At 38.8% G+C, this 20,667-nt stretch overlaps 1 long non-coding RNA gene across 1 annotated transcript in view; it reads left to right on the top strand.

The window, feature by feature from the left end:
- Positions 1 to 18,457: 18,457 nt before the first annotated feature.
- LOC127545371 (uncharacterized) overlaps positions 18,458 to 20,667 on the top strand; it is a 43,796-nt gene continuing 41,586 nt past the window's right edge. Inside the window, exon 1 of the long non-coding RNA XR_007949642.1 lies at positions 18,458 to 19,342. This is a non-coding gene — a long non-coding RNA (uncharacterized LOC127545371). The remainder of the gene's footprint in view (positions 19,343 to 20,667) is intronic.

Below are 20,667 nucleotides of genomic sequence, written 5' to 3'. Positions count from 1 at the left end.
GCTAAATTGACTCCAGAGATATTACTCTTTAAAAAAAAAATAAATTAAATCTTTAAAAAAAATTTGTTAATTAACAAGTTTTTCTTTTTTTTCTCCTTTAACCTTTCCCATCTCCATCAAAAATACAAGGAAAATAAAACTCTTGCAATAGTCAAGCAAAATAAATTTCCATATTAGACATGTCCAAAAATTAATGACTCATTCTGCATCATCATCATCATCATTGCTAAATGTACATAACATTTTAAGATCTACAAAACTCTACATATTAAGTCCATTACTTCTCCATCAAGAAAAGCATATCCTTCTTCATAACCATTCTCCAGAATCATAACTGATCATTATATTAATTGGAGAACTTAAGTCTTTCTGAATTGTTAAGTTTTATGATGCTACTACACTATAAATTGTTCTCTTGGTTCTGCTCCCTTCACTCTGCATGACAAACAAGTCCTCACAGGTTTCTCTGAAACTGTGCCTTTCATTATGATTAATAACACAAGTATTTCATTATCTTCATATACTATTCAGCTATTTCCACTTGGTTTTCCACGCTTTGCCACACAGACACAAAAACGTTTCTATAAATCTTTAATATTATACATAATATAGTAATTATATATAAATTCTATAAATACATTTTCCTATTTTATTAATTTAATTTATTTTATTAGTTAATTTATTAATTTTATTTAATTTTACTAATTTTATTTTTCATCTAATTTAAACCCCATAAGAATGGAGTATTATAATAATATTTTTGGGTCAAAACTCTGCACAGTTCAGTGACTTTTGAGATGTAATTCTAAATAGTTTTCCACAGTGGCTGGACTGATGCATAATTCTATCAACAATAATACATCAGTATACCTCTTTTCCTATTTCCCCTTCAGTGTTTCTCATTTTCACTTTTTGCTATTTTTTTCAATCTTAATTTGCATTTGCATATTTTTGAGTAATTTGGAGCAATTTTGCAAACGGCCATAGATACATAGGATTCCTTCTCTTGAAAACTATCTGTTCATATTCTTTGACTATTTATTAGTTGGAGGGGGGAGGGGGTTGAAGAAAAGCTACTATTCTTTCTACTGTTCGTTGCGATCTTCTTTTCTTTGTATGTCTAATGTCTACCAGTGTGTCTGGCACATAAGAGGGACTTAATAAATTGCTTGATTGATTAAAATAAATCTGAACACTACTGATGGATTTTTTTCAATAATGGAAGAAATGGTGGAATATCTGGGAAATATAAATGAGTAGTATCACTATTCACGTCCTATTCTGACATCTCATCATGACATGAAAGTACCCCTAAGTTCTAGACATCTGATACCAAGAATGTCACTGCTGGCTGCTTGTCTCTAGGGAATTTCTGGGCATCTTTGTTGCTATTCTTCTTGTTATAATTTAGCTTTATGGTATCTAATTTCATAACAGTTGATTTCTTCCTACCCCATCCCCACATCTACCACTGTCTTTTCAATTTGATTAGATTTGCAAGACTAAAAGTAAATGTATTTTTTTTACCACTCCTTATGAGGTTATTTCATCCCATTATTACTATACTTTAAGTCTTAGCTCAACAATCTAAATTCTATCCTCATGTACCATCTTCTTGACTACTGTACTATTGAAAAGAACAAATAGAAAGAATACAAGAAATATGGAAATATTTAATTGAAGTAATGCTAAGCAAAGAAAATAGAATTAGAACAGTAAACACATCAATGGCAATTATGTTAAAAACAACAACAACAACAACAACAACAAAATTTTGCTTGATCCAGATTGAAAAGAGCATTGTTGGAGAATAGGAATTGGGGAGGGAATGGGAGGGAGTTGAGGGAAGAGGAAAAGATTATTTGTTATTGTTGGCATTTTTTAAGTTTGCATTCTTTCCTTTAAACCATGTTATTCATATGGTTTTACACGAAGTTATAGTTCTTTTTGCCTAGATTTGTTATTAAGTTCATAATAAAAAATATTTGTTAAACTAAAGGATATGAAGTAGCGATCACATAATTAAACTGTTTCCTCTGCCAAGGAAAATAAACTTCAGGCTGGCAAGAATAGAACGAAAAATGACAAGAAGAGAATTGATAACCAAGATAAGGAGGGAGATATTACGAGCCCTGAGCTCCCCTAATGAGTTCCACTTACCAGGCACACAGATGAATTCTATCTTTAGATGCAACGGGAAGAATTGGCAGAAGTGATCACTGAGCTACCGCATTGATCTCAGAAAGACTGTTGAAAACAAGAGAGCTACAGCAGGACTGGGAGAGGACAAATGGGCCTCTATTTTCAGAAGGGGAAAGAGAAAGGAAGCTGCAAACTATAGATCAGTGAACTCGGTGTCAATTACTGGCAAAAATTCCAGAATGTATCATTAAAAGGATGGTCAGTGAACACCTAGAAAAGGAAGCGGCAATGACAGCGAGTCTACATGGCTTCATCAAGAGCAGATCATTCCAGGCTAACCTCATTTCCTTGTTTTGAAAGGGCTGTTTGATTTGCAGGTGGTGGTGAGGGTGATGGGAGTTGTAATTGTTCCTCCTTTTGTTTTTGAAGAGGACTTGCCTGTGAATTCGATTTAAGTGAGACAAGAGTTGCACAAAATTGCCAGCCTCTCTCTTTCTTCCTGAATCATCAAAGTCCAGCAGCAAGATGAAAGTCAAGATGACGTCCGATGGTCCAGGATACAGTGATAGAAGGAAGGCACTGGCATTAAGGGGAGTTGGGGAAGGCTTTGTGTGGGATCTTTGTTGGGAAAAAAGGAAGTCAAAGATATCAGTAGTTGGAGTGGAGGAGTAAGAGCATTTCAGGTGTGGGGGATGGCCAGAGAAAATGTCCAGAACCAAGAGATGGAGTGTCTTATTCATGGGAGAGCCAGAAGGGTAGAGTCACTGGATTGAAAAATATATGATAGGACAGCTAAGTGGTGCAGTAGATAGATCATCAGTCCTGAAGGCAAGAAGACCTGAGTTCAAATCTGGTCTATAAACTTAACTTTTCCCAGCTGTAGCAAGTCACTTAACGCAATTGCCTCAGCAAGAAAAAAAAATACATGTATATATATATATGTGTGTGTGTGTGTGTATGTGTGTGTGTGTGTGTGTGTGTGTGTGTGTGTGTGTGTGTGTAATAAGGGGTGGGGAGGAGACAGATGTAAGAAGAATGGAAAAAATAGGAAAGGAAGTCTGGAATTCATATAGGCAAAAATTTACCTTTTAATGGGATGATAGCATATACATAAATAAGCATATGAAAATATAGACAAGACAGTAACAAGATAATTCTGGGAAGGCACCAAATATCTATTGAAAAAATCACTGTCTAGTAACTAGGTTTGCTATCAAAGACATGAAGATGTGATTTCAAGTCTCATTTCTGACATTCACTGGCTATGTGATCCTGACTGACTCAATTTACTTCTAGACAATTCTCTTAAAGAAGTTACTAGCCTGCATTTGTAGTGGGGCTTTCTTTGCCTGGAAGTTCTCTACCCCAATAAAATCAAAGGTCTGGTCTCTTGCCCCTAACCCTTCTCTCCTATAAAATATATTAGATCCATCTTCTCCCTTATCTTTGCTTCTTGAAATAATTTTCTTTTGAAATTTGAATGCTGTGACTAAGTTCACTTACCTTGGCAAGATACTTGGTAGGGATATCTATATAGAATCAGGGGTCCTCAAACTTTTTAAATAGGGGGCCAGTTCACTGTCCCTCAGACTGTTGGAGAGCCAGACTATAGTAAAAACAAAAACTTTGTTTTGTGGGCCTTTAAATCAAGAAACTTCATAACCCTGGGTGAGGGGGATAATGGTCCTCAGCTGCCACATCTGGCCCGCGGGCCATAGTTTGAGGACCTCTGACATAGATAATAAGGTTAATGCAAATATTGCCAGTGTTTGGGAACCTGTGGAGGAAAGTGTGGGGGAGAAGAGGCATTAGACTGCCTACCAAACTGAAGATCTATCAACCCAAAATGCTGACCTCATGGTTGTGTGCTGGGGAAACCTGGATAGTTTACTAGAATCATGCCAGAAAAGTGACTCTTTTCTACTTAAATTGTCTTAGGGAAATTCTGGAGATCACCAGGGAAGTGAAACCCTTTCTTAAGCTAAACTCTACTGCAGAGAGTGCAATTCTGATGGGTCGGCCACGTTGTTCAAATGCTGAAAATGTTTGCCTGAAAGACTATTTTATGGAAAATTCACAGGAGGCAAGAGCTCAATTGGAAGTCAGAAGAAGTGCTCCAAGAATACTCTCCGAGATTTCTCTGAAGAACTTTGGAATTAATTGTAATCAAATGAGAGACACGGGCATGGGGCTGCCAGAAAGTGCTGTCCTCCATGAGTAAAGCAGAATTGCAGTAGCTCAAAAGAAATGTGAGATGTACAAATTTAGAGACATTTCCATCTCCAGTGTTCATATGTTCTATTTGTGCCTAATCTGTGGAAGAGCCTTCTAAGCTCATATTGGTCTGATCAGCCATGATCAGATACGCTGTACCTAGACTCTGACATCATTTTGGTCCTCTTTGAACACAAAAGTCAACAGTGATTGGATCCTAACCTGACACATGGTATATAGTAGGAGATTAATAAAGATTTCTGATTAGACTTGATTTGAAAATGGTTCTGTCTAGATTGCCTTTTAGATTTTCTGGGGAACGCCATGGCCTGGGAATTTGGGAGGTCTTTCCTAGTTTCTAGTTCAGTGCTAATTTTTTTTTTAGGTTCTGAAAGTTCATTGGCAGAAATATACAATGTGAATATGAGCTGGTGTTATGAGGGTCCCTTGCCCTGGAGGGAATAAGTTCTTTATAAACTGAACAGAAAATTCCACTTCTGAAAAAATGCCAACACACTAAAGCCAGAGAAAGCAAAGAGCTCTTATAGACAGAGCTGATCATTAGATGCTTTAATTTGGAAAATATTTTCGAGCAGGGGTTTCCTTTTGAGTCCTACAACATACTGATCTGAAACATCTTCCCCTACATTCTGGAACAGGACTGCAATGCTTTAATCATTAATTGGATTGTGGTTGAGTTAACAAAGAATGCACTGCAACATTTTCTCTTTCCTTCTTTTTTTTCTTTTCTTTTTCTTTCTCTCTTTTTTTTCTTTCCTTCCTTCTTTTATTTCTCTTTCTTTCTTTCTTTCTCTCTTTCTTTTAGAAAGAGCATATGGTCTGCCTTTATTATTCATTAAACATTATGCTTCATCCATTAGCTTTGCTCATAAAACAGTCTTAGGTCTCTAAAATGAGAGAGCCACACGAACTTTTCTGTAATTCCTCTCTCTATCCCCCAACCCCCTCCTCTAACTCAGGGAGGCCTAAGCTTCCTTTCAGTTAAGCCCTGTTTGGCAACACCCTTGTTTCTCCTAATGCCAACCATTCCACAAGCCACAGGGCCTAAGGACAGACAAAGTGTTTCAACATGGATCTAATCTACAGCCTGTAGATTTCAGAGATGGATTGCTTCTGGGGGACTCTGGAAGAGACTCAGGAGTAACAGTGAATGAATGGCAGGCAGCTGGGAAGGCTGTGATGAAGAGAAAGAGAAAGGAGAAAAAGTCATGGAGCAAGGTAGGAAGTAAAGATGAGGAAGAGGATGAGGAAAATAATAATGAAGGATGGGTCAGAGGGAAACACATTGGTTTGGCACTCAAAATGTCAGCTAGATGGTGTAACAAAATAATGGGGTTGTACAGAATACTGAGCATGGAATCAGGAATACCTGAATTCAAATCCAGCCTCAATTCCCTCAAGTGTAAAATGGGGATAATAATGCAATACTTACCTTGAAGGATTATGAGGATCAAATGAGATAATGTTTGTAAAATGCTTAGCACAGTCCCTAGCACATGGTAGATATTATAGAAATGCTTTTCTGAAGATCACCAGGGAGGATGAGACACCAGACGCTGAAATCCTTTCTTAAGCTAAAATGTCAAATTCTATTGCAGAGAGTGCAGTTCTGATGGGTTGGCCACATTGTTCAAATTTTGAAAATGTTTGCCTGAAAGACCATTTTACAGAAAATTCACAGGAGGCAAGAGCTCAAATGGAGGTCAGAAGAAGTGCTCCAAGAACACTCTCAAGATCTCTCTGAAAAATTTTGGAATGGCAGGAGCCTCCGAAGCCCCTTCCAATTATAGATCCGTGACCCTATGATGATATGATGATAGAGGCAATGTGACATAAACTACTGAAAGACTTGGGATTCAATCCTGATTTCTATGCTAATTAGTCAGCATTATATGGATTCTGTACAGATATCCAGTGAGCAACCACTGGGCAATTAATTTTTACATTCTAGAGCCTCAGTTTCCTCACCTGCTAACAGGAGAAAAGAAAATGTGCCAAGAGATAGCTTGAGTAGAGAGGATAAAGATCAGTTCTGGGGTAAGAGAAGATCTTTCAAATCCTGCCTTTGACCTATTCTATCTGTATGACCCTAGGCAATTAATTCAAACAGTTAGTACTCCAGAGCAACTCTGTAAAAAGCTATACTGTACATTACAGATGAATTGCAGTTGTGCAAATTTAGCAGGTATTACACTCCGTATACCTTCTTTCCTGATGTTTCTCATGCATAGATTTCCATTCCCTACCTCCATGCCTTTGTACAGGCAGTCTCCCATGTCTGAACGCACTTTCTCTTTCTCTACACATATTAGAATCTCTGGCTTCCAAGTTCAGATCAAGTCCCACCTTCTCTATGAGGCTTTTCTCAGAGGAGGAGGCAGGGAAGGGCTGATTTCTAGCCAGTAGCCCTTTGCATGTTGTCTCCTCGATCCAATAGACTGTAAGCTCCTTGAGGGCAGAGGTTGGTTTTGCTTTTATATTTTAACTTTTTTCCTTAATATGGCACATAATATGTAACAATATTACTATAAACATATATATTATGATCACATAATAAGTGATTAATAAATAATCATTCACTCATAGTTGATGTTTATCAAACATAGTTGATGTTTAATAAATGCACATTGATTCATTGGCAAAGGGAGTTTCCACCCCAGAAGTTCTTTTACATGGAAGGTATCACAGGACTGGACATTGCCTATTTCTCAGGACTAATGAAAGGAAAACATGCTACAAATATATGCTATTATGTATCATGTATGTACGTAGTTATTTACATGTTGTCTCCTCCATTAGAATGTGACATGGTTGAGGGCAGAAACCGTGTCTTTACCTTCTTTTGTATCCCTGCATTTAGTACGGTGCCTGATGCATAAAAAGTGCTTAATAAAATCTCAATGCCTGAACAATCCCTGAAGTTCTGGGCTGTTTCTTCACTTGTAAGATGAGAATCTTGGGCTACAGAGGTTCTGATATCTCTTCCAAATCTGATCCAAAATTCTATAATGTTAAATCTTTGTAATCGTTGACAAAATTATTATTGTAATCTTGAAGAACAATCATTGGCAAGTGTATAATGATGGAAGTTAAGAAGCGTTTTTTTAAGCACCTACCATGTACCAGATCTTGTGTTAAGCCTTTACAATTTGATCCTTATAACAGCGCTTAGAGGTAGGTGCTATTAATAACTCCATTTTACAGGAGAGGAAACTGGGGCAGACAGTAATCAAATGACATGCCCAGAGTCACCCAGGTAATAAGTGTCTGAAACTGGATTTGAACTCAGACCTTCCTGACTCAGAGTCCAGAACTCTAACCACTTTCTCACCTAATTGCTTTAATGCTTATAGGTGCAACAGGCTCAGGGAGGTTTGACTTTGAATTTGTTAAGTCACACAGCTAGTGAATGATATAGCTGAGATGGAATTTCACAAAGTATGAAGGGTATTTCTGAGTTCCCAGGGATGGAAGGCTAGAACCCATTTGGCTTTGAATGTTTACCGAATCAGAGTCTCTGTTTTTCTCTCTCTCCATCCTGTGGGAAGTGGAGTCTATTGCATGAAAGGCAGGCAAATGTCCCACAGCATTCTGGGATGGTCTATCCTATGAGTGACCACACAGTGTGGTTGAAGGAACCCAGACTTTAGGAGTCAAAGGATGAATAGTTCGGCCCGCTACAGAACAATTTGTAGTTGACCTTGAATCAAGTCATTTCCCCTAACCTCAGTTTCCACATCTGTCAAATGAGAGAATTTACTAGATGACCTCTGAGATCTCCTGCCATCTCTAGATCTCTCATCTCCTGAGGGGGTCTGGGTGGCTACAGGAAGGGGCAGGAGGGGCCTCTTGACTCAAGGTGTTTTATACAGTGCCACCCCCCATTCTTGCATCCCGGAGGTCCTTAATAATTATTCCTGGAATGAAAGGATTCCATTAAGTGAAATCAGCAGCCCTGGGAGGGATCCCTTGGACCACCCTCATTTTCACAAGGCACATTTGTACTGAGACAGAGGGACAGCTGCTTGCAATCTAGTGGAGGGAGTGCTTATAAACTCTGCACCCTCCAGTCTGTCTGTTGTATGACTACTTTCTGTTCCCCACCTGTACTCAATAAGCCTTCCTTCCCCACACCTAGTGCCTCCCAGGAAGGCACACTTTGGGGAAGGAGTAACTGGAGAAAAAAAATGGGAAAATACAGTCATCCAAAACAACAGAAACTTTAAAAAAATACAGAAGCTACCAAAAAAAAAAAAGTCTTCAACAATGGAATTCACTTTCCATACTTTAAAAAGAAGGGGAAAAAAAGGAAAGAAATTGTCCCTGCAAATTAAATCTGCTGCCAGGGGGTTAGCTGCTGTAATCTGATCTTCCATCAATACCTGGAATGTTCATGCCCAGGATGATCAGACAATTCCTTAAGAGTCCATTGCAAGCTGGGAAAATTGACTCTGGCTTTTCACTTTTGGTTTAAATGGGGCTTGAGGCAGTGGAGGGAGAAATGGGGTCATCTCAGCTTAATCCCCCAGTGAGCCTTCTCTGTCCCACAAAGCCAATCCAGCCATACACAATTGCCTAGGAAGGCGGATGTCTTCCCATATGGCCTTCCTTTCCCTTCCCTTTCCTCTTTTCTCCACCCCCAGGAGGTAGAGGGAGGGACAGTTCCATCCCATGGATCTGGGCCAGTGGACACAGCTGTAGAGAGGCTGGCCCTAAAAAGCAGAGGTTCTTTCTTTGTCCAGGACTAAAGAGAAAGAGAAGGTGGGCCTCTTCTCCAGGAAACATCAACTTCGGCTCTCCCATGGACAGTATGCTCTCACTTACCCCTAGCAACAGGGATCCCATTCATCCCGGAAATCCCTCAGATAATCCAAAACCTCACTTTAAGCCCTCCACCCACCAAACTTTCCCAGAATGGCAGAGTGCATTTCAGATCCACATCCAACTTACATTCTTCTTAGGAATATCTCAGGTAGGGTGGGCTGATTGACTGATAAAAGCCCTTCCCACACAAAGTAAGTAATAAGATACCTAATTAATCAATCTCATGGACCTTGGACAAATGAGGAAAAGTTCTTTATAGTATGTTAAAAGAATTCTCAGTCTGGTGACATCCTATAAATTATTAAATAGTTAGAACCCATTCATTAGAAATGGAAGTTCCATGGAATTCCAGCATAGTCCTAAGGAAAAGATATGGGAGAGAAGGGAGATATGAAGAAAGGTCATGAGTTCTATTGGGCATCTCAAAGCAAAACTAATAGACTGAAAGAAGTCCCAAGAAAAAGTTAGCTCTTTCCCCATCTTTTCCTCTCGATACCCATTTCTACCCACAGACACTATAGTATAATATATGACTTTGTGGCTAAAACATTTCCAGTAATCTGAATTTTGACAGAACTACATGGAGGTCAGGAGTCAACAGATATAAATATAAATTAGGCAGCAAGTTGGCTTCTGCCTAAATATTTGGAATTTTATTAATTAGGGGCTCAGACTAACTGTGATTGAACTAATCAATTTTTCATCTAAAATAAGCTCCCTAAAGCGAAGAGGAGGGAAATATATGGACCATTGGGACAATTATATTGACTCTTAGCCTAAAAATGAGCTTATTATTATAATGTCTTAAAATTAGTAATTTTATATTTAGCAGGGGAAGGAATAGATCTTCAGAGGTAGATCATTCTGCAAGAAGATGTCTCCATTCTCATGAAAAAATTTGAGAATGAGAATATGCATAGAGCTTTGGCCTTAGAAATCAGAATCAGTCAATTAACCAGTAGAAGGAAAGAAGGAAGGAGGAAAGGAAGGAGGGAAGGAAGGCGGGAAGGATGGATGGAAGGAGGGAAGGAAGAGCAGAAGTAGGGAAGGAAGGAAGGAGAGAGGAAGAGAGAAAAAGAGAGAAAGAAAGTAAAGAAAGGAAGGGAGGAAGGGGAAAGAGGTGAAGGAGGAAGGAAAGAAAAAAAGAAGGAAGAAAGGAGAAAATAATGCCAGATAGAACAAAATACAGGGTCCAAGAAGATGATTAAAAATGCTAAAACTATAATTTTAAAAATCCACATGTGAAGGCAGCCCAAGAGAGTTTTTCAGTGAATCACAAGGAAACAAGAGACATGATTTATTCATATTTTTTACAGCTTAGCACCATGGTATGCTAAAATTTAAAAAAAAACACAAATATGACATTCTCTTAGTTCTGTTCATACATTCTTTTTTCTTTTAATGAATAATCAAAAATAATGTTATTTGGAGAAGTTGGAAAATTCACTTTGATTCTGATTCATTCATTGATTTTTCAAGAACAACTTTAAATGGAATTTAGGCTTTGTTTGATGTTCCTGATTAGAAAGCAAAACCTCCCCCCCCCCACCTGCTAAAAACTTAAGTTTTAAAGACCAAATTCTTCCCTTGATTCAGGTAGGTGACTGGTGGATAGCAGTGCAGTCTTTCTAAGACTAAGTTTGATTTCTTTACAGAGTTTATGGGCATTTGGAGAATTTAGAAGCCATGCTGCTTGTTTAAAATGCTCAGATGTTCACACTTATCTAAACTCAAGTATTTCTTTAGGGCCTAGAAGAGAGATCAATGACACTTTCTTTAGTTCCTATGTCCATTTCATGGATTGGTTCATTTGGTCAAGCTTATGTAGGATCAGAGGAACACAGATCTAGGGGTGGAATGCACTTTAGGAAACATCTGGATCAATGCCCTCCCATCTTTTCTTCCTCCCTCCCTCCCTTCTTTCCTTTCTTCCTTCTCTCCTTTCCTCCCTCTTCCCTCTCTTCTTTTTCTCCTCTCCTTTCTTCTTCCTTCTTTCTTCCTTCTTCCCTTTCCCCTTCCTTCTACTCTTCCCTCTCTCCTTTCACCTTTCCTTCTCCTTTCCTTCTCTCTTCCTCCTATTCTTCACTACTCTTCCTCCTTCACTACTTTGCTTGTATCTCCAAGGCCACCATCTCTAGACCAGAGAAGTTCCTTGGGATGGGTACTATGTGGGTAAACTGCTTCCTTCTCTTTGACCCTGCCCTCTACACCAGGCTCAAATCCTCTCTCTGGAGGTTCTCCTCTCCTATCTGCTTCCATTAACTCTTTTCAATCTCTCCAATTCCTGATAGGCAATATAGAATGCAATCTGGGGACTCCTGGGGGGGCCCAAGACCTTTTCAATGGGTCCATGAAGTCAATAATCATACTAAGAGTTTTCATTTCTTGTGTGATAAAATACCTATAGATATAAGCCTCACAAACAAAATTTTAAGAGAACAATAGGTCCTGAAATTAAAAAAAAAATTCAAAACAGCTGATAAAGTAGAAAAAATATTCTCTCTGGAATCAGAGGATTTGGGTTCAAATTCTGCCTTCATTCCTTCACCTATAAAAAGACAGAGTAGAACTAAGAGGAATCTATGTCTCTTTCAAATCTACATGGATGCTTCTATGATTGATATATACCCCCCATCTCCATCTCTATTTTCCGTAGCAGTTGCCTCAGTCAAACTGAGACCTGGGAAAGGCTTTAGCTTAAAAACATCAAAATTTCCCACAGCATCCAGGGGCCATCTCCAGTCATCTTGATCTATATTTTGCTACTGGACCCAGATGGTTCTGGAAGAGAAAATGAGAATAGTGACTTTGCACAGCCTCTCTCACTCATATATAGTTCACTCGCTCATCACAGCATCATCTCCCTATTGCCATGGCTGTATTCAAGAAGGAAGGGAAACAATAACAACAGCTCTTAAGAGTCAGCAAGCTGTATTATATTGGATAATGAATGTGGAATCAAGAAAGATAAAGAAGGGAGAAAGAAAACTATTTATTAAGTTATTATGAGCCATGCACTATGTTAAACCCTTTAAAATATCAGCTTATTTTATCCTCACAACAGTCCAAAGAGTTAGGTGCTATTATAATCTGATTTTACAATTGAGGAAACTGAGGTTGGAGGAAACTGGTTAAGCTAGTAACCATCTAAGACTAGATTTGAATTCATGTCTTCCTGATTCTGAATCTATCTACTGGGATATCTAACTACCTCTAGATTCAGATCCCGCTTCTAATATTGCACAACCCTGAGTTACTTTATCAGCAAGCATTTATTAAACTCTTATTATGTTTCAGGCACCAAAAGAAGGAGTTAATTTGTGCAAAAATAGGAACGTTAATGCTGATAGCACTTACTTCAGGGTTGTCTTAAGGACTAAATGAAATAACGAAAAATAATTTTAAAATGAATAAGTGTTTAAGATACTAACCAAATGCCAATTTTGCAAGGTTTCATTATCTGTATCTGCTCCCTTGTTAAGGCTAAATCCATTCACACTCCCATCAAACAGAAATCCTCAAAGGCCTAAGCATGATGTTAAAAGAGATGTTTACACTTTGGATGATAAGATATCTCCAAGAAAGGTCTCATACTTTTCTGTCTTGACCCAGCCACTGTGGAGAGGTCACATTCTTTCCACTGAGAAAGTGGACTGGTGACATAGTGGATAAAGAATTGGGCCTGGAATCAAGAAGTTTGCATCTAGCCCCGGATATTTACTAGCTGCACAGTCTTGGGCAAGTCACTTAATCTCTCTCCATACTTTGGTTGGAAATCAACTTCAGCATATACTCAGCTGGAAGAATGTTCTGACCCTATAAGTGAGCCTGGGGACTTCCTCCTACCTTTGGAATAACTGTCCCAATGGCCAGTCCCCAAATTCCATAAATAAGAGTCACTTCCACTGCTCCCCTTTATCTTTGCAGAAAAAGTCTCTATCAGTGGTCACAGATGTTTGTTCTGAGGAGCTGGGAACAATGAGGTCGGGGCGGTCTCTGCCTCTCAGCAGTATCTGTGTTCTTTCCTCAAAAGCATCCTGTTGGCATACCCTTGAATCTCTTTGCTTCCAGCTCTGCTTTGTCAGCTTCCTGATCTCCCAAATTCAAGAGGCCCCCAGAATGAGCTTCTATTTTAAGGCTCCTAATCATTGATCAAGAAACAAAGTTGGGATATTGATTGAAAACAGACCATGGTCCTCTGATACAACCTATATGGTATCTGAAACAACAGACCATATGAGGGCTATCTGAACAGTGAATCAGATTATGGACAGCAATCGATCTGGCTTTTGAAAATCAGCAATTGATAAAACATTAATAACGCCAATGATTATCATTAGCTTTTCTGTCTTACTCCTAGAAAAACTACCAAAGATAATTTTTACTTTTGTGAAATATGTGTGTGGTGAAAGATGGTCAGGAGATATTCAAAATATGATCAACATATTTCATAAGTCAAATACTTTTGTAAGCTGCCAAATCTCCAGAAGCGGGCCATCAGAATGATGAAGAGCTCAAATCCATGAAGACTACTTGGAGGAATTGGGAACGTTTAATCTGAAAAAGAGAAATTTGGGGAGATGGAAGACGTTTCTGTCCTCAAGGATTTAAAGGTATATAATATAGAAAAGAGACTAAATTCGTGTTTGCTCTCAAAAGGCAGAAATTAGAGTGATGCGTAGAGACTGCAAAAAGACAAATTTAGGAATGATATCAGGAAACATTTTCTAACAATTAGAAGCATCCAAAAGTGAAGCAGGTCACCTAAGGAAGCAGTGGGCTCCAGGTCATACAATCTGTGAACAAAAGCTGGATGACACTTTATTGGTTGGATTGTCGTAAGGATTCTTTTGTGGATGTGAGTTGGACTATGAGGCTGTTGAGGTCCCTTCCAACTCCAAAATTATGTGATTCCATGATTCTTAGGACCACTAATTAACTAGCAAGTCAGTCAACAAACATTTACTAAGTACTTACTATAGACCAGGCACCGGGTTAAGTCCTGTGGATATAAAAATGGGTGAAAATACAGTCTTTCTCCTCAGAGAGTTCACAGATTAATGGGAGAGACAATAAGCAAACAACTATGTGACATACAAGATGGTTACAGAAGGTAATCCCAGAAGAAAGGCACTAGCAGCAGAATTCCCTAAGGTGAGCTACTTCCTTCCAACAAATTTCCAATTTTAGAGACAAGAAATTATATTTCTGGCAGATCTGTTGGAATTTAACATCCAAAAAGAGGGGAAAGCCTTTCAGGAAAGTTCCAGTGGGTGAACACAGGAGTTAATACAATTATGGGAAATCCATCTTAATCCAGACACCTGGTTGAGAAACCCCACGTCCCCCACAATGCCATTTCCCCAGTTAATTCATAGGGGCAAATTCCTTAGAGGAAGTCAATGTTGGAAGAATGGAGAAATCGTTGCTTTCCAAAAATAGACCATCCATGGCCCCTCAATAAATGCGACAAGGAGAAACCAGAGCAGTTCTGAGGCCTCTTTTTCTGAGCTTAGTCCTGAGCCAAGTGAGCACCCTGCTGGTGGAAGGGAGGAAAAATCAGACCTCATCTCCAAAACATAGGCAACAATAGACTAATATCAGACAATTATGTGGTGGAAATCTGCAAGTATAAAGTAAGATGCTGCCCAGTTTTTTAGACTGAAAACCCTGCGCCCCCACCACCCTCCAAAAGAGAAAATAAAGTTAATCTGGTATGATCTGCTCTTGCTCATGTCATGCTGACCCTTTGTAATCACTGCTTCTTCTTCTAAATGCCCACTAACCACCTCTTTGATAATACGTTTTGGAATTTTGTCAAGAATCAAGATTGAACTCACTGATGTAAAATGTATAGATTCCACTCTCCTCCCTGTTTTAAAAATTGGAAAAACATCTGCCTTTCTCCAACCTCATTCTTTGTGTTTTTTCTTTTTCCTCTCTGAAATTCCAAAGATCATTGAAATTGGCTCGGCCATCACAGATGCCAGTTATTTCAGTATCTTAGGATGTGGTTTTTCTGAATCAAGTCACTTGACCTGATCAAAGGTACCTCAGGCTCTTACTATTTCCCTCTATTTATATGTTATGAATTTCTCTTATTTTGCTACATTGAGAGGTCATTCTCACTATCAGAAAAAAAAAAAAAACTAGGAAAAAGGTAGAAAGCAAGTCAGTCTAAGATTAAAGAACTAGATTCAAGATCTACCTTTGATACAAGTTGCATGTGTGACACTGGGAGAGTGATTTTGCCCTTTAATGCTCCAAGCAACTTGCTGAAACTATGAATTGCAAAGCAAGTATGAAATTGTATTGATAAAACAAAGTCCCTTCACTCAGGAATTCCCTGTACCACAGATGGGGAACAAAGCCCTTGGGCATCATTGTACTCCAAATGGGATGAAATCAGATTAAAATGCAATTAGGGTGTCATTGCAACCCCAATCAGGCAGAATCAGATTAAAAATTTATCAGGAAAGAATTTATCAAAATAAATAAAAATATAATAGAACACAGAAAATGTAAGTGGTTTTCTAGTTCAATATCTGACTCACTGGGATCTTTATGTACAGATCAGGAGCCTCCAGTTTTATTTGCATTTGACCCCATTGGCCTAGACCAATAAAATAACAGACCCACTCCCCTTAAAAGAGGAAGTAGAGTGGGGCTGCCTTAACTTTTCTACTGTGTATTATCAATCAAGTCTTCCACCACTTGCAAGAAGTTCTTTCAATTCCTTTTTCCCAATATAGCTTTTTAAAAACCCAATCTTTTCTTGTTGTCCTTAGCTTTCTTCACCAGTCTCAGCTCATTCTAAGCTCTAACACCTTGAGGTTTCTCCTTCTGGGCCCATATTTTTGTATTCATTCTTTGTCACCTGCCCCTGTTTTCATCTTGACTTTTCTTTTTCAAATTGAAGTTGGTTGATGAATTACCTGTGTGTTCACATTTGTCTCTTTAGAAAACTCCCCTTTTGCTCCCTCATTAGATGAGTTTCTCTTTTTTGTCTTCAGAATTGCATTCTTGGGCACTTCCTTTTCCTCTGGGGCTGACTTTCCCTGTAGAATTTTAGTCTATCTTTTGTCTGAATACTTTGAAATCTGCTCCCCAGTAATCTAGGGCACATGTCAGTCTATGCCCGCCCTCACTTTCTGTTCCTCTATCATAAATTCCAAGATGTCCTAGACAATGAGCTGGGGGCAATAGCCACAGGGCTGGACATCCAACTGTGAAAGGAGAGACAGCATTGCAAATCTAAACGCTCTATACTGGATGATGGGCAGAAATGCATTCCAGGGCAGGGCTTTTGGATGGATACACAACGACACCAAATATCCTTTCCTTTCCCAGAATCACAGATTTAGAGCTGAGAGACTATTTAATCCAACCCGCTCATTTTAGAGATGAGGAAACCAATGTTCAGAAAATCATCCAGCTAGTTAAATATTGGAAGCAATATTTGAACCCTGACTTCCAGGCTGATCCTCTGTGATTTCTGTAGTAGGTCTGAACTCTGTCCCAGGTGCTAGTCCCTTCTTGAAGGTGTCAATGACGGGGTTGAAGGCTAGCCAGGATCTCTAGAGACAACATTACTACTGTCTCCCGGACTGAGTTCTTTTAACTCCATCCAGAAGAGATATAATTGATGGTGCTGAAAAAGAGAGACTCAGAGACTTTGTACATTAGTCTATTAAAAATGCATTCTATTAAAACCATGGTATATTAAAGGGGGCTGCTTTGGGATTTTTAAAAAATGACTTATCATTGCTGAAGGCAGAATACAGCAACAATGTTTTAAGAATCCAAAAGGTTCACAGGTATCTCCTTTCCTTACCTGGGGAGTAATAGAACTTGTGGGGAGGACAGAAGAAAGCAGGACAGGTGTAACTCTTAGAGTTAGCTTATAAAGTTAGCTTATTATTTTAAAAATTTGACTTGTTAATGCAGCAAACATTCACTTGTCCTATCCCAATGGGAAAGAAGCCAATAGTTTTTCCCTGCAGGCAATATCTACAGGTGCTCATTTGAAAGGAAATCTTTGTATCTCATTCCCAGAATACCTTCGAGTTGAAGACTAACCCTCTGCTAGGTTTACTTTTGGTGATCCATTTTTTCCAGGTACTCTCTTCCCATTGCAGTTGTCTTTAATCTAGTATTTGTAGGTAGGCAGGGAAAGCTTTCCCCCCAATGGTAGTGATCTGTGTTTCTGGGGGAGAAGGCCATGATCTTTGTGCTTTGTATGAACTCTGTCCCAGGTGCTAGTCTCTGCTGGAAGGTGCCAGTGGGTGGGTTGAAGACTAGCCAGGAGTAACTCACCTGACTGCTCTAAAGCCTCCCCAGGTGTTTTTGCAGAGTGTCAAATGAAGGCCAAAACATCTCGAATGCTACATGTCAGAAAACATTGGAGACTGCGGCTTATGGGACGGGCCTGCCATTGTCTCTTCCGTTTGCAGGACTGACAAGCCCTGTTGGACCAGAGCCCTGTTTCATCTGGAAACGATGGCGGTGTCCAAAGAGTCCCAGGGAATTCATTCCATAGCAGTGCAAACATTGATCTAAATGAAGAATGCTCCCTTACTTTTTCCTTGCCCCAGGAGAGGTGAATGAGAAAGATTACTTGTGGATTATAATTGCTTAAAATAGGTTGTGATGTAAAAATCTAATCCCTTCTCCTCTTCAAGAGCAAAGTTCTACAGACAGAGAAATTATGCTTAATGCCAGGATACTGAAGGGAAAAAGGAGGCTCAGTTTTCCCTTTGGGGGAAGTATAAGGACGTCTTTTTAGAGCTGTCGGAATTCACAAGCAGTAATAAATTATTCCTTTTCATTACTGATTTATTAAGTAGGCTTCTTGCTGTAATGGCAGAAAATTTCTGTTTAATTTTGATAGTCGTAGACCACTGTGTTCCTAAGATGAAATCAACTAGGGAAGGGGAGGGATAATTCTATTTTGTGTTCCTGGGCCTGTCTTCACCAAACTCTGCCTTATACAGAGTTTAATCCAGCTGATTATTTCACTGTTCAGAGACTGTCTTACCAGAAGTCTATGGCCTAAAATAGTCTTTGAGCTGAGTCATAGACCACAAAGTCATGGGATGACAGTAGGAAGTGACTTTAGAGATCTTGGGGTTCAATCCTCTCAGTTTTTATATGAGTCAGTCAGTAGGGGATTTGTCAATTATCTATTATGTGCCAGAGTTCACAGTGCTAAGCATTAATACATAAAAAAGCAAAATGCAGATTCTTCCTTCAAAGAACTGATAATCTAACAGTGGAGATAATAAATAAACAACTATGTACAATAATAAATAGGAATTTATTCACCAAGAGAAGGCAGTAGAATTAAGATGAGTTGGGAAAGACTTCCCATAGAGAATGGAATTTTAGATAACACTTGAAAGAAGCCAGGGATGGAAGCTCCATGAAACAGATAAGGAAGGAGCATGTTCTAGGCAAGGAGGACAGCCAGAGAGAATGTCCAGAACCAAGAGATAAAAGGGATTGTTCATTAAACAGCCAGGAGAACGGTATCATGGATTAAAGAGGACATGGAGGAAGCAAGGAATAAGAAGACTGGAAAGTTAAAAGGATAGGTTTTGAAGGGGGTTGAATGCCACACAGACTATTGTGTGTTTACTTCTAGAGGTTTCACAGAAGTTTCTTTTAGGAGGAATAGGTGAGACTTTCATGATATAGTCAGACTTACATTTTAGGAACTTTGACAGCTGAATGGAGAATGCTTTGAAATAGGGAGAGACTAGTGGCAGGCAGACCTGCCAGCAGCTATTGGAGTCCTCCAGGAATGATGTGATGAGGTCCTCTACTAAGGTAATAGCAGAATCAGAGAGGAAAGGGATGCTAATTTGAGAGATGCTACAAAGTAAAATAGACACACTTTGGAATACCTTGGATATGGAGGGGGTAAGAGACTATGAGCTATCTAGGATAATACCTTGGGCTGAAGAGGCAGATTTGAGAATTATCTAGGAGATTAATAATTAAATTCATGGGAGCTGATGGGATCATCAAGTGAAGTAGTATAGAGGAAGAAGAAAAGAAGATCAAGAAGGACACTGTTGGTTAGAGGGAATGATCTGGATGAGGATCCAGCAAAGAGGACTGAGAAGGAATGATCTCAAAGGTAAGAAAAGAATCAGAAGATGGGTCCCAAAAACTTAGGGAGAGGGAAGAAAGAAAGATCAGGATTATTAAAGGCTCCATCTAGGTCCAGAGGAATGAAGATTGGGAAAAGACCATTGGATTTGGTAACTAGGATATCTTTGGAAACTTTGGAGAGAGCAGCTTTAGATGGAGCCCTGAATGGAGGGGGTCAAAAAGAGAATGAGAGGAAAGGAAGTGGATGAACTTTGGTTTTTTTTGAGGAAGTTAGCCACAAAGGACAGAAAAGATACAGGAAGAAGAAACTGAGAGGTCCAAGGAAATGAAATATGTAGATAAATATCATAATGGATAGAATTCTGAATTTAAAGTCAGCAAGACCTGAATTTAAATCCTGCCTAAGACTCTTAGTAGCTATTTGAACCTGTGTGGGTTATTGAACCTCTTTCAGACTCAGTAAAATGGAGATAAAAATAAGACCTACCTCATAGGGTTATTGGAGGATAAAATGAAATAAAATCTATAAAGTGTTTTGTAAACCTTAAAATGCTATAAAATATGTATTTCTATTACTAGTATTTCTATCATGATTATTATTATGTAACTTGCCGAAGGTTACACAGTGAATCAGTGTCAGTGGTGAGATTTTAAACCAAGTCTTCATAACTCTAACTCTGACAATTTGGCGAGTTTAGTTACTTGGGAGATCTCCTAAATAATAACAGTCCTGGACCTGGAGTCAGATAGAACTGAATTCAGCTTCAGAGACTTCTTAGCTGGATAATCCTAAGCAGGTCACTTCACCTCTATTTTCCTCAGTTTCCTTATTTGCAAAATGAAGATAATAATAAATCACCTATTCTGAGCAGTGGTTGTGAGGATCAAACAAGAAATTTTCTGTAAAGAGCTTATCACAATACCTGGCATGTAGTAAGTTCTAAATGAATGTTAGCTATTTATCAACTATTATCTACTAGGTACAGAACAGCATGATAGACCTTTGAGGGAATATAAAATTTAGAACAGAAACAATTTCTGTCTTAATAGAGCTTGGAATAGAGGCTTTAAGGCTCCACTTAATCATGCTTTATCAAACTCCATGAAACAGGTATTTCTGTTTACACAGGAGAAAACCAAAGGTAATGAAGGTCAAAGGACTTAGCCAAGATAAAACAATTAGAAAACAAATCTGTTTTTATCTGGTGATAGACTGAATTCTCCACTACACCATGCTACCTTTCTGATCAGACATCCATACAGAACACTTATTATACCTCAAACTAATTGATAAATTCATTACAAAATCACAAAACAAAACTCCATGTGAGGTCCAAAGGGGAAAGCTGT

The sequence above is a fragment of the Antechinus flavipes genome, chromosome 1 (genome assembly GCF_016432865.1).
Source record: "Antechinus flavipes isolate AdamAnt ecotype Samford, QLD, Australia chromosome 1, AdamAnt_v2, whole genome shotgun sequence".
Lineage (NCBI taxonomy): Eukaryota > Metazoa > Chordata > Mammalia > Dasyuromorphia > Dasyuridae > Antechinus > Antechinus flavipes.
The sequence above is the reverse complement of the archived record's forward strand: the minus strand, read 5'-3'. Positions and strand labels throughout refer to the sequence as shown.